The 13201-nt window shown below is 49.7% G+C and overlaps 1 pseudogene; it reads right to left on the bottom strand.

Annotated features, from left to right (window-relative positions):
• Window positions 1-11111: 11111 nt before the first annotated feature.
• Window positions 11112-12417, bottom strand: LOC126958635 (ETS domain-containing protein Elk-1-like; annotated as a pseudogene).
• Between the last annotated feature and the right edge of the window lie 784 nt (window positions 12418-13201).

Genomic DNA, 13201 nt, shown 5'->3' with positions numbered 1-13201 from the left:
TTTCTCAGTCTGCACTCCCACTGCCGTGCAGCCCCTGCTGGCCCATAGCGCTCGCCCGGCTGAAGGTGACCTAAGGTGACCGACTCACTTTTACTCATTGCTTATGAAATAAGCTGAACGTGGAGCTCATTGGAAACATGTGTAGCAAAGTGCATGAGCCTTGAGGAAACCTTTCTCCCGCCCTCATGAGTATCCGCCCAGGGAGTGATTTCCCCGAGAGCTGGTCCGCGTTGCGTTCCCTCCGTGAACACTTTCAAGGCTGCTGTGGGAAGTTGCACACAAACGGATGGTGGTCCTGGAGGGGATGGTGAGGCGGGGTGGGCCTGTGCACCGGATGCCAAGTCCACAACACCAGGAGGCAGTGCTCACCGCAGGAGCCACACAGCAGGTGCGTGCTGGTCTCCCATCTGAAACCTGCACCCGTGGGGTGCACCTGAGTGACCCCCGCCCCCCGGGGCGTCTCTGGAACGCCTCCTAGGAAGAGAGGCTCCACGCCTGGATGGAGACAGGTATCACACAGGTGCGTGGAGTGGAGTGTGATGCAGGGAGGTTGGTGCAGGGCCACACAGAGAGACCCCACTCAGGCAGGCCTTGGGTTAGGGTAGGCCTCACCAAGTGATGTTATGGAGGGACTGGACCGTGGCCAAGGCTGGCTTGTAGGTGGGGGGCAAACATATTCCTGGCAGGTAGGGCTGCCCACAAAGCTCACCTGCCTGAGAACCCCATCTGGCTGGGGCAGGCGGGAGTCTCCGGACCTTGGCGTCAGCGGAGCCTGCAGTGTCGCCAGACGGCCACAAGGGGGCTCCCGAGCCCGGCGCTCGGTCTCTGTGAGGAGGGAGGTGCCGGGACCCGGCTGTGAGACCGGAACCCACCAGTGGGGCCCCGACCCCGACCCTGACCCCACAGGACCCTGCCCGGGCCAAAGTTAAACCTGCCCCAGTCCCAGGCTGGGCTGATGTTCCTGACCAGAACCCGAGCCCGATTCTGCTCGTTGAACACTCATCTGCGCCCTTGCCTCTGCCTGCCCCCAGCAGCGAGGGCCTGGCCAGTGGGTTCGTGTCACCTCCCACGTCACCTCCCGTGTCATCTGTGTGTCACCTCCATGTCACCTCCTGCATCAGCTCTGTGTCACCTCCCACATCACCTGCATCATCTCGCATGTCACCTCCATGTCACCTCCCGCATCACCTCCTGTGCCACCTTTGTGTCACCTCCTGGCTGACCATGGCCCAGTGGCATCTCCCCTGTTGCAGTGCCCGGAGAGGCTGCGGTTCCAGGGGTGGGCTAAGGAAGGTGGGTGCCTCGGCATGGGCCCTGAGTGACTCCTGGAGCGGATCCCACCTCCCCACCAAAACCCAAGCAGGAGACCACCCTTTGCTGCTGAAGCCACTGAGCTCTTGGGGCCTCTGTTTTTGCAGCAGAACCTCGTCCCCCTGCCTGACACATCTCTCATAGTCCCAGGCCCTGAGCGCAGGCCCACACTGAACCTTCACGCTCATCGTAGACTGACCCTGGCTTGCCCTGGGTCACACTCAGGCCAAGGCCCCGACAGCCTGGCCCGGTGGAAGCTCCCCAGCTTATCTCACTCACACTGTTGTCCAGGGCCCAGCCTCACGGTGACATCTGCCGCAAGAAGGCTGGGACTCTGTCCCACCTGTGTTCGGGAATGAGGGACCCTGACTTGGTCTCTGCTATCAACACATTACAAACATCACTGGGCATTACAAAAGATTTCCAAGGGCTGGGTGCTGTGGCTCACCCCTGCAATCCTAGCACTTGGGGAGGCTGAGGCTGGAGGAGGATTGCTTGAGCCCAGGAGTTTGAGACCAGCCTGGGCAATGTAGTGAGACTTTGTCTCTCCAAAAAATTAAAAAAAATTAGCCAGGCATGGTGCTGCGTGCCTGTGGTCCCAGCTACTCGGGAGGCTGAGGCAGGAGGATCACCTAAGCCCAGGAGGTCAAGGCTGCAGCAAGCAGAGATGGTGCCACTGCACTCCAGCCTGGGCAACAGAGCAAGACCCTGTCTCAAAAAAACCCACAAAAAACCCAAAGAAAGAAAGAAAAAACCCAGATTTCAAAGAATTTAAACTTATTTATCCAACACAAAGCAGTTCTTCACAGGCACACTTTAAACTTCGAAATTCTTTGCTCTCCCCATGCTTGGCTGATTGGGTCTGGGGCAGGCGATGGTGCTCACTGGATCCAGTTTCTGACAAATCTGAATTGTGACAAGCTTCAGAACTGGCCCAGATGATCAATTTTCATGTAAGTTAAGGTGTCCTTCTTGTTCCCCAGCTTTTAGGTGATTTATTTTATATTTATTTATTTATTATTACTATTTTTGAGACGGAGTCTTGCTGTCTCGCCAGGCTGGAGTGCAGTGATGGCATCTCAGCTCTCTGCAAGCTCCGCCTCCCAGGTTCAAGCGATTCTCCTTGCCCCAGCCTTCTGAGTAGCTGGGAATACAGGTGTGTGCCACCACGCCCTGCTAATTTTTTGTATTTTTTGTAGAGACGGGGTTTCACTGTGTTAGCCAGGATGGTCTCGAACTCCTGACCTCAGGTGATCCACCCGCCTCAGCCTCCTAAAGTGCTGGGATTACAGGCGTGAGCCACCATGCCCGGCACTTTTAGGTGATTTGATAATACTTTTTTCCATTAAAATTTTATGATGATACATAATATAGAAAGAATCTATGTAAAATGATATCTGTATATTTATGCACATACAGCCCCCTTTGAGAAACAGAATATGAGGGCCTTTGGTCCTGCCCAGGGCAAAGAAAGCTAATAAAAAATCAACTCTGGGCCGGGGGCGGTGGCTGACGCCTGTAATCCCAGCACTTTGGAAGGCCGAGGCAGGTGGATCACTTGAGGTCAGGGGTTCGAGACCAGCCTGGCCAACATGGTGAAACTCCATCTCTACTAAAAATACAAAAATTAGCCGGGTGTGGTGGCACATGTCTATAGTCCCAGCTACTTGAGAGGCTGAGGCAGAAGAATCACTTGAACCTGGGAGGTGGAAGTTGCAGTGAGCTGAGATTATGCCACTGAACTCCAGCCTGGGAGACAAGAGTGAGACTCTGTCTCAAAAACAAAACAAAAACAAAACAAAAATCAACCCTGGGCCAAGTGTGGTGGCTCACGCCTATAATTCCAGCACTTTGGGAGGCTGAGGAGGGAGGATCCCTTGAGCCAAGTAGTTCCAGATCAGCCTGGGCAGCATGGCAACACCCTGTCACCACAAAAAATTTAAAAAATTAGCAGGGCATAGTGGTGTGCACCTGTAGTCCCAGGTCCTTGGGAGGCTGAGGTGGGAGGATCCCTTGAGCCCAGGAGGTGGAGGCCGGAATGAGCTATGATCGCACCACTGCGTTCCAGTCTGGATGAAAGAGCAAGACACTGTCCTAAAAAAATGAAACAATTCACCCTGGAGAACCTGCATGCATAGGACGACATATTGACTCTAACGGCAAACGCTTAGGGCTGCAGAGCCCTGGGCAGGCTGGATACTGTCTTGGCCCCATGTGGGGTGAGGGCTGCAGACTGGGGTGGAGGCCCCGGGGAGGCGGAGGGAACCCTCAGGAACCATCTCCCTGCCTTCTGCTCTCAAGACTGACCGTTTCTTGGCGAAACTTGGTGGGGGCAGCCGGGTCTCTGCCGCTGGTATCCTTTGTGTGCTTCCTGGTGGTGGCAACCCTGTGGGGAGGAGTTGGGGAACCTGTGGGCCAACGCGGCTCCGGGAGCTTTGTCAGGTTGCAGGGCACCTTTGGTTCTCCCTTCCCGACCCTCTCTGCCCTTCTCCTTTCTGCTGTGTTTGTCAGATTTTTTTTTTTTCTCATTTTGATTGTATTTTGCTTCTGACAACTTTCCCAAGACTGTTGTCCCTCTAGTGGCGGCTGGGTCCACACAGCTTCCCTTTGTGCCGCACCCTCGCCTCGCTGGGTCTTGGGCTGCAAAGCTTGGATGCGGCAGCCTCAGGTTCCTGCACTCACCCTCGGGGTTTCCGCATCCCACTCATCCCACTCTAACCTCTAGTTCCTTTGGAGATAGACCTTCCATGGAAAACCCCAACTGGAGCACACCCGCCGCGTTTCCATTCCCTTGCCTGCCTACTCCGTCCACGTCTCCAGGGCTGGGCTGCAACTGTGGAGACCACCCCCTCCAGCCTTCTCCATCATGGAGACTGAAAGGTGAAGCCCGGCTAGAGGGCAGCCTGGTGGTGGGGCAAGAAATAGGAAGGCTCACCACTGAGCCAGGGTAATGAGGCTTCTCTGCTCCTTCTTCCTGTCTCCAAAGCTTGCCAGGACCCACCCAAACCAGGCTGTGGCCTTCAGCACTTCCCCAGGCCACACCAGAAGCCAGAGGAACTGAGCCCCGCTGGGGGACATACCCCCCAGGCCAAAGTAACAAGAGCCTGCAGAGAACAGCGCCTGAGAGAAAAACAGCGCCCTCCACAGCATGACTTGTGTGCAGCAGGAGTGTCAGAACCTCTGGGCAAAGAATTAGAGATAAATGCGGTAACATCCTTGAAGAATTAAGGAAAGATATTAGCAATAGAAAGCAATAACAGGGAGCACAAATAACTAAGTAGGAATTTCAGGTATCAAAATAATGATTGAGAAAAATGTGGTAACTGAAATACAGTGGGACAGACGCAGCCGAGGAAAACAATCTGTAAAGTGACAAACGAGGGGAAGGAATCCTGGCAAAGCAGTCGGGGCACAGGAAGAAGGACAGGGACTGTGAGGAGAGAAGTGGGTGGGAGGACAGAGCAGAAGAAAAAGGTGAGAGGGATTTTCAAACGTTAGGGATGAAAGACGCCACAGAATTCCAAAAGGTGATATGAGGAAAACCCGTACCTAATCACAATTATATTAAAATTTAAGAATATTAGAAAAAAGGGGAAAGTTTAAAAAATTTGAAAAGAAGGAAAAAGTTTTAATGAGAGAGCAGGTCATGGATAAAGGGTAAGAATCACAGCGACTTCAGACCTTTCAACATGATTCAACAATGCAAGAAGACTACACATTATTTTTAAGGTATCAAAAAAAAAAAAAAAAACCCACTTTATACCTGCCATTTTTTTTTCTGAGACAGGCTCTTACACTGTCACCCAGGCTGCAGTGCAGTGACTCAATCACAGCTCACCACAGCGTTGAACTCCTGTGCTCAAGCCAATCCTCACACCTCAGCCTCCTGAGTACCTAGGAGCACAGGTACGTGCTACCACACCTGGCTCCTCTTTTAATTTTTTGTAGAGATGGGGTTTCCCTGTGTTTCTCAGTCTGGTTTTGAACTCCTAGCTTCAAGCAATCATCCCACCCCACTCTCCCAAAATGCTGAGGTTACAGGCATGAGCCACCGTGGCCAGCCTATACCTATAATCTTATATCCAGCAAATTTTAAAATTCAAATGTGAGGGTATAATAAAAACATTTTTAGGCAAAAGAGGCCTCAGAATACTTGCTGTACAGAGACCCACATTGAAAATACTGTAGGAAAAAGTTCTCATGAAGGAAGGGAAAATCCCAGAAGTTGTTGCAAGAGATACAGGAAGTAAGAGCGAGTAAAGGTTATTGTTAATATCATGATATATACCTATATAATATACTGTGGATAACAGCTAATATCTTGAAAATGAAAAATTGATAATATGTCCACAATTACCCATAACCAAAATTCCAGAAAATATCAATATGATGCTGGATGTGGAATTAATCAAGGAACTAAGATTATGCTAAAGCATATATCTTGTTGGGAGAATATGAATTATATTTATGAGTTAATATATTCAGTAAATGAGTAAGGTAATTACAAGTTAATCTTAAGAACAATCACTATAAAAATTATAAGTACAATTTTTTAAACCAGTAAAAAAACATGTAATCTATTCAATGGAAAACAGGAAATATGGAAGAAACAAATAAAAAATAGCTTTGATGATATAACTAAATCGTAATACAGTTTAATCACAATAAATATTAATGGCTTAAACTGATCAGTTAAAAATAGAGATTCTTGTATTGAAATTAAAAAAAAATTAAGATGAGACAAAGCTAAGCATAGTGGCAGACACTTGCCTATAGCCCCTGCTATTCAGGCTTAGGAGGCTGGGGTGGAGGACTGCTTGAGTCCAGGAATTTGAGTCCAGCCTGGGCAACATAGCAAGACCCTGTCTCTGAAACAAACAAATGAACAAACATAGAAACGAGCCCTCCAAGAGCAACTTTATAATTAAAACAAAAGAAGACACAAATTGAAAAATAGAAGGATAGAAAACTATGAACTAAGAAGCTTATCATCCCAGTTATAGCAGGGAAGCTAGGAATGGAGAGGGATCCTGGCCATTGAATGCTTAGACCTGGAAGTTCCATACATCACTTCTCAAATATCATTGGCCAGAATGAATGACAATGCCAAGGGGTGAGGGAGGAGTAACTCTGTGCTCCTGGAAGTAGAGAACCACTGAATATGAACAATGTTTACCGCTACCACACACACACTCTTAATATAAGATAAAAAGGAAATACCACAAATCAATGGGACAAGATTATTTATAAATGGTATTGGCAAAATGGACTCACTATACAGAGAAAAATAAAAACTGGGCCTCCACCACTTGTTCCATACGAGCGTGGATTTGAGCCAGATTATAGATCTGTGAATTGCTATAAATTAACTATAAAGTTAATGCTAAAAAAAAAGGAGGATCACTTATTGATGTTGGAGCAGGGAAAAAGTTTTAATATAAAAATTTGGAAGCACAAATCATAAGGCAGATAATTGAAAAGATAGCTTCCATGAAAATTCAGAAAATACTTCCTGATTGTTCTGTGCTTGCCTTTCCTCACCTATAAAATGGGGGTTAATTTAACTAAGGGGTTGAGAACTGCCCCCAGGTCATTGTAAGTGCTTCATGTGGAGATATTATTATAATAATCAGTATTTCATGCCCTTTAAAACATCTCTAGTAATGCTTTTCCCCAAAACATCAATTTTGCCTGAGAGTAAAATGCCACAAAACTCACCAAAGTGTATGTATGCATACACTACTGTATGCCTGGCTTATCTTTTCCCTCCTAACTCTGCTGTGTCATTTCGTTTTGTGTGTGTCTCTTGAAAATCCACATAGCTGGATTAAGAACATCCATCTTTTAACTGGAGAATGTAGTCCGTATCTTTTTATTTTCATTAGTCATATTTATTTCTACCTCCTTATTTTGTGTTTCTATTTATCTTGCTTTTCCTCAGTATGTTTTAAATCATTTCCTTATTTCTTTAGGAGTTATTTTCCTCACTTAATCTTTCTTCTTCTGATTTAGAAGTTATACATTCTGTTTCTATTCTTTTGTGAAACAATTTTTAAATTTTATTTTTTAGAGACAAGGTTTCACTTGTCACCCAGGCTGGGTGCAGTAGTGTGATCATAGCTTACTGCAAACTCAACCTCTTGGGTTCAAACGAGTCTCTAGCCTTAGCCTCCCAGTAGCTAAGCCTACAGGCATGGGCCACAACACCTAGCTAACTTTTAATTTGTTTGTAGAGACAGGATCTTGCTGTGTTGCCCAGGCTGGTCTCAAACTTGTAGGCTCAAGTGAGCCTCCTGCCTTGGCCTCCCAAAGTGCTGGGATCATAGGTATGAGCCACTGTGCCTGGCCCGGCATCTCGTTTTTATGTGGTATTGAAAAGCTAAACATATTTGGGTCCGTTAATCACATGAGAAGCTGTACTATGAGGAAGCACATGTTTTTAAAAATTATGAAATGTTAATCTACAGAATGCTGGTGACAGACAATTCACAATTTCTAAGGATTAAAATTCTGAAAATATATGTAATTAAAACAATGAGAATAATAAAGAAACTTTGTATGCAAAATATATAGGGAGTAATTTTAGTAAGAAAAGTTATAAGACATGAGGTTGTGTTTTCTGTTAAAGGAAAAGGAGTAATATTAATAAATTATGTACTGAAAGATAATGACTGGCTGTTTCAGAATAAGAGAGACAAAAACAGCTGAGGCTGGGCACAGTGGCTCACTCCTGTAATCCCAGCACTTTGGGAGGCTGAGGCAGGTGGATCACCTGAGGTCAGGAGTTTGAGACCAGCCTGGGTAACATGGTGAAATCTCATTTCTACTAAAAAAAAACCAAACAAAAATTAACCAGGCATGGTGGTGCATGCCTGTAATCACAGCTACTTGGGAGACTGAGGCAGGAGAATCGGTTGAACTCAGGAGGCAGAGGTGGCAGTGAGCTGAGATCACACCATTGCACTCCAGCTTGGGCAACAAGAGCAAAACTCTGTCTCAAAAAACAAACAAAGAACAACAACAACAACAACAACAACAAAAACAGCTGATACATTAAAAGAAAAGGATTGTGAAAGGAGGCCAGGCATGGTGGCTCATGCCTGTAATCCCAGCACTTTGGGAGGCTGAGGCAAGTGGATCACATGAGGCCAGGAACTAGAGACCAGCCTGGCCAACATGGCATAACTCCATCTCTACAAAAAATACAAAAACTAGCTGGGCGTGGTGGTGCATGCTTGTAATTGCAGCTACTCGGGAGGCTGAGGCACGAGAATCGCTTTAACCTGGGAGGTGGAGTGAGCCAAGATTGCACCACTGCACTTTGGTCTGGGTGAAAGCAAGGCTCTGTCTCAAAAAAAAAAAAAAAAAAAGAAAAGTTGTAAAAGGATTGTGGAAAAGGGATCTTATGTGGTCAAAGTTGGCTGTGATTGGATTTATTTATCTTTTTTTATGAGACGGAGTTTCACTCTTGTTGCCTAAGTTGGAGTGCAGTGGCATGATCTCGGTTCACTGCAACCTCCGCCTCCTGGGTTCAAATGATTCTTCTGCCTCAGCCTTCTGAGTAGCTGGGATTACAGGCACCCACCACTACGCCCAGCTAATTTTTGTATTTTTAGTAGAGACAGGGTTTCACCATGTTGGCCAAGCTGGTCTTGAACTCCTGACCTCATGATCCACCTGCCTTGGCCTCCCACAGTGCTGGGATTACAGGCGTGAGCCACTGCACCTGGCTGGATTTATTTATTTATTTATGAGACAGGGTCCCACTGTGTTGCCTAGGCAGGAGTGCAGTGACACTCAGTACTGAGGCCTGGAGGCTGGGCTTAAGCGATCCTCCCACCTCAGCCTCCCAAGTAGCTGGGACTATGGGCATGTGCCACCACGCCTGGCTAATTTTTGTGTTTTTTTTTTTTGTATGTTTTGTAGAGACAGGGCTTCCCCATGCTGCCCAGGCTAGTCTCAAACTCCTGGGCTTAAGTGATCCACCCTCCTTGGCCTCCTGGAGTGCTGGGACTATGGGTGTGAGCCACCTTGCCCAGCCTGGATGGATTTATTTATAAGGTTTAATTAAAATTAGCTTTAGTATTAACAGTTCACTGATGCAAAAGTAGAATTTGGTCTTGTCTGTTGAAGTGACAGTTTTCTGGAATATTGGTCTGCTCTTGATTCTGGAAGGTTTTTCTTTCTTTTTTTTTTTCATCTTGAAAAATACATATTTACAGGAACAATTCCCCATTCTCTGGGACTCTTTAGGAAAAAAAAGGTAAATTTTGGGGAAGTAAAACAAACAGTGGAGACGAGTGTAGCACCATCCCCCAAATCACCAACCCCCAGGTCCCGAGGCTTGGGCTGGGCCAGGGCTGACAGGTGAGTCCAGCAGTCTTTTGAACCCACCCTCTCCTACCTAGAATAGAGACAGGACAGCCTTTCTGTCCCCCATTCCTCCCTCCCAACTCCAGGGACATTGAAAGGGTCCTTTGTACTCACCTGCAGGAAACTGGGGAGCTGGGAGAGAGGGATCTGAAAATACACATTTGGTATCAGAAATAAACACTTGTGGGGAGAGGCGGCAGGAAGATACCCCCCCCATCCCTTCCTTCCCACCCACCCCACCAAATATAGGAAGAGATGACTCCCTCTCCCCTATTGAAAATCCCCATTTAGGCCGGGCGCGGTGGCTCAAGCCTGTAATCCCAGCACTTTGGGAGGCCGAGACGGGCGGATCACTAGGTCAGGAGATCGAGACCATCCTGGCTAACAGGGTGAAACCCCGTCTCTACTAAAAAATACAAAAAGCTAGCCGGGCGACGTGGCGGGCGCCTGTAGTCCCAACTACTGGGGAGGCTGAGGCAGGAGAATGGCGTAAACCCGGGAGGCGGAGCTTGCAGTGAGCTGAGATCCGGCCACTGCACTCCAGCCCGGGGACAGAGCGAGACTCCGTATCAAAAAAAAAAAAAAAAAAAAAAAAAAAAGAAAATCCCCATTTAAAAATAGATTATACTATCAAAATGGCAGCAGAGGAGAGACAGGGAGACGTGGAGTACTGGCTGGAGGGGCCCCCCAGACGGGGACCACCCCCAAAACACCCCTCCACTGGGGGGATACAGGCAGGACCCCAGGGAGTTTGGCAGACAAAGGAATGGCTTCTCAGGGGGAAGAAGAACAAAGGGACATTCCTCCCTGGCCAAAAAGTTGGTTGAAAAAGGATAAGCTGTCTGAGAGAAAGGCTGGGGAGGTGGAAACTTCTATTCCAAGGGGGCGATTCTTCCTTGGCCAAGACTCCCAACCCATTAAATGGTACAAATTCTTCCTGGACCCCTGAGTATGGCCAGGAATAATAGAACGAAATAAACTAACTATTCTACTCACATCCGAAAATGCAGACAGGGCTCCCTCATCTCCCCAAGGGCAGGGTGAGGAATAAAGAAAGGTCTAGGCCAGACCCTGATTGTCTTGTCTTGAGGAAAAAAGTGGGGGGTTAGGAGGTCCTAACCATCCTAAAAGGTTAGGTCAGTCGCCTCCCAGTGGCCTTCAAAAAATAAATAAACAAACCGCCCCTACCACTGAAGTAGGAGACGTGTAAGGGCAGCCACTGGGGGACCGACAGAAAAGAGAGAAGCTGTGGAAGCTGTGTGTTTTCTGTGGAGGAGTTAATGAGAGTCAGTTACTCCTGGGAGTAATTCTTCCCAAGGATCCCCACCCCACCACAATCAGAGCATGAGTCTTTCAGGTGAACTGTTTCTCCTTGAGAGAGCAAGGATGGAGTGACCCCAGAGGGATGGTGGTGGTGGTGGTGGTAGTCATGGCTTCTGGGGCCCTGGGGAGAGCACCACCGGGTCGAGAGGCCATCCACGCTGATGGAAGGGATGTGCACCTGGGCGCTGTCGCTGCACGGAAGCTGGCAGGAGAGCTTGGCCGGGCTACGGGGCGCAGTGGGACCCGGGGTGCTCCAGAAGTGAAAGCTGGGAGGCAGCGAGCTGGGTGTCAGCAGCACCGGGATCCATGTATGCGTAGGAAGCAGGGACGGGGGTCAGCGCCGGCCTCGGCGCCGGGAGGCCGGAGCCAGTTTCCGATCCTGGGGTCCGTTCGGGTCCCGGCCCGCCTAGCAGGCTCGGGCTGAGTGGAAGCTCTAGGTCCCGGGGCTTCTGGCCCTTCTGCGGCCGGGAGATCTCAGGGCTGGAAGCCGCGTGGCCGCCGGCTGCCCTGCGGGGTCCGTAACGACCGCGGGCCTCCGGGCTGGCACGCCCTCGCGTGGAGGGACTCTGGGCTCGGCCTTGGCGGTTTCCGGCACAAACCCTCTCTCTCCCGCAACTTTCGACTCTTCCTTGGGCCCCTCCATTCTCGCTTCTCAAACCCAGCTCCACTTTCAGCTCTTCCGATTTCAGGTTTGGGGCCTCGGGCCGGGTCAGGATGACCTGCAGAGGCAAGCGGGCCTCCTCAGCCTCCAGGCGGGCCTGCAGGCGGCTGGGACTGGGGCTCCTGCTCCCCGGGGGCGCTGCTGCTCCTGCGGGAGCGGCGCTGGGGAGCGGCACAGCAGGCGGAGGCCGAGGGGGCGGCTGTGGCTGCAGAGACTGGATGGTGAGGGTGGAAGAGAGGCCCGAGCGCAGGTACTTGTTCCGGCTGCTGCGCGCCAAACCGCCAGGGCCTGCCCTTCCTGCAGCCTTGGGTGTGCCCGGCTTTCCTGAGACAGTGTTCCCTGGGGCGGCAGGTACGGCAGCAGGGGCCACATTTGCCATGGCGGAGGTAACAGACACCGCTGGTTGGGGCGGGCAGTCCTCGGTGGAGCACCCTGCGACCTCAGGTAGGACACTGACTTGTAGACGAGCTTCTGGCCGCTCTCCTTGCGGATGATGTTCCTGTGATGGTAGTACGGCAGGGCCCGGCGAGCTTGTCGTAATTCATGGTGCTCTTGTTCTTGGGTAGCCCCCGCAGCCGGGCCACCTCCTCTGCATCCACCAGCTTGAATTCACCACCATCCCGTGAAGTCCAGGAGATGTGGCCATTGCCTTGCTCTCTCGGCAGCTGTAGCAGAAACTGCCACAGCGTCACAGATGGGTCCATCGCTGGGGGAGCGCTCACGCCATCCCGGGGTACCTGTGTGTTGGGTGGCGGTGGCGCTGGCAATGTTGGCAGCTCCGAGGGGCGGGGGCTCCATACGCTGCCCCACCGCCCCCCAGGCCTGGGTTCTGAGGCGGCGGTGGCGGTCTGAAGGTTTTTCTTTACCTTTTAAGTAATTGGCCTAGGAAACTAAGGTTTTTGTGTTTCATCAAGAGAATTTCTTGTGCTTCATGTTGTCTTTCATTATGTCTTTGATTAATGAAAAAGAGCAATTTTTTTTTTTCCGCAAAGATACTTTTCTGAAGTAGAGCTGCCTTTGACTTTGCAAGTCTCCACAAGATATAACAAGACAAGCATCAAAAGTAATGATTTGGGGTGACTTTGCCCTGGTTACATTAATAGTGAGATGTGGGGTAGCTAAGGGAAAGAGAAGAGGAAAAACGGACAGGCCGATTAGGCGTTTTTCTTTAACGTTACTCTGGTGGGGATTGGTCCTGGATGAAGGTCCATGACTTTGGAGAGGGCGAGGCCTTTTAGCCTCGGGTATGATGGGTCCACCCCTTCTCAGCGGTCCGACTGCCATCGCGGTCGTTAGGAGCACCAGATAAGGTCCTTCCCAGGTGGGTTCAAGCTTTTCCCCTTTCCAGCTTCTGTTAAGAACGTGATCTCGGGGCTGGTGTTGGTGAGCTGGGAATTCAAGGGAGGAGAGGGTAGAAGACAGACTGAATACATAGCTTTTAAGAAACTGATCTTTTGTCTCAAATGTTGGGAGGTCAGCAGTGGAACTTAAATAAGGCAACCCATAAAGCATTTCATGAGGGGATAGGCCAGT

This window comes from Macaca thibetana, chromosome 7 (genome assembly GCF_024542745.1).
Source record: "Macaca thibetana thibetana isolate TM-01 chromosome 7, ASM2454274v1, whole genome shotgun sequence".
Lineage (NCBI taxonomy): Eukaryota > Metazoa > Chordata > Mammalia > Primates > Cercopithecidae > Macaca > Macaca thibetana.
The sequence above is the reverse complement of the archived record's forward strand: the minus strand, read 5'-3'. Positions and strand labels throughout refer to the sequence as shown.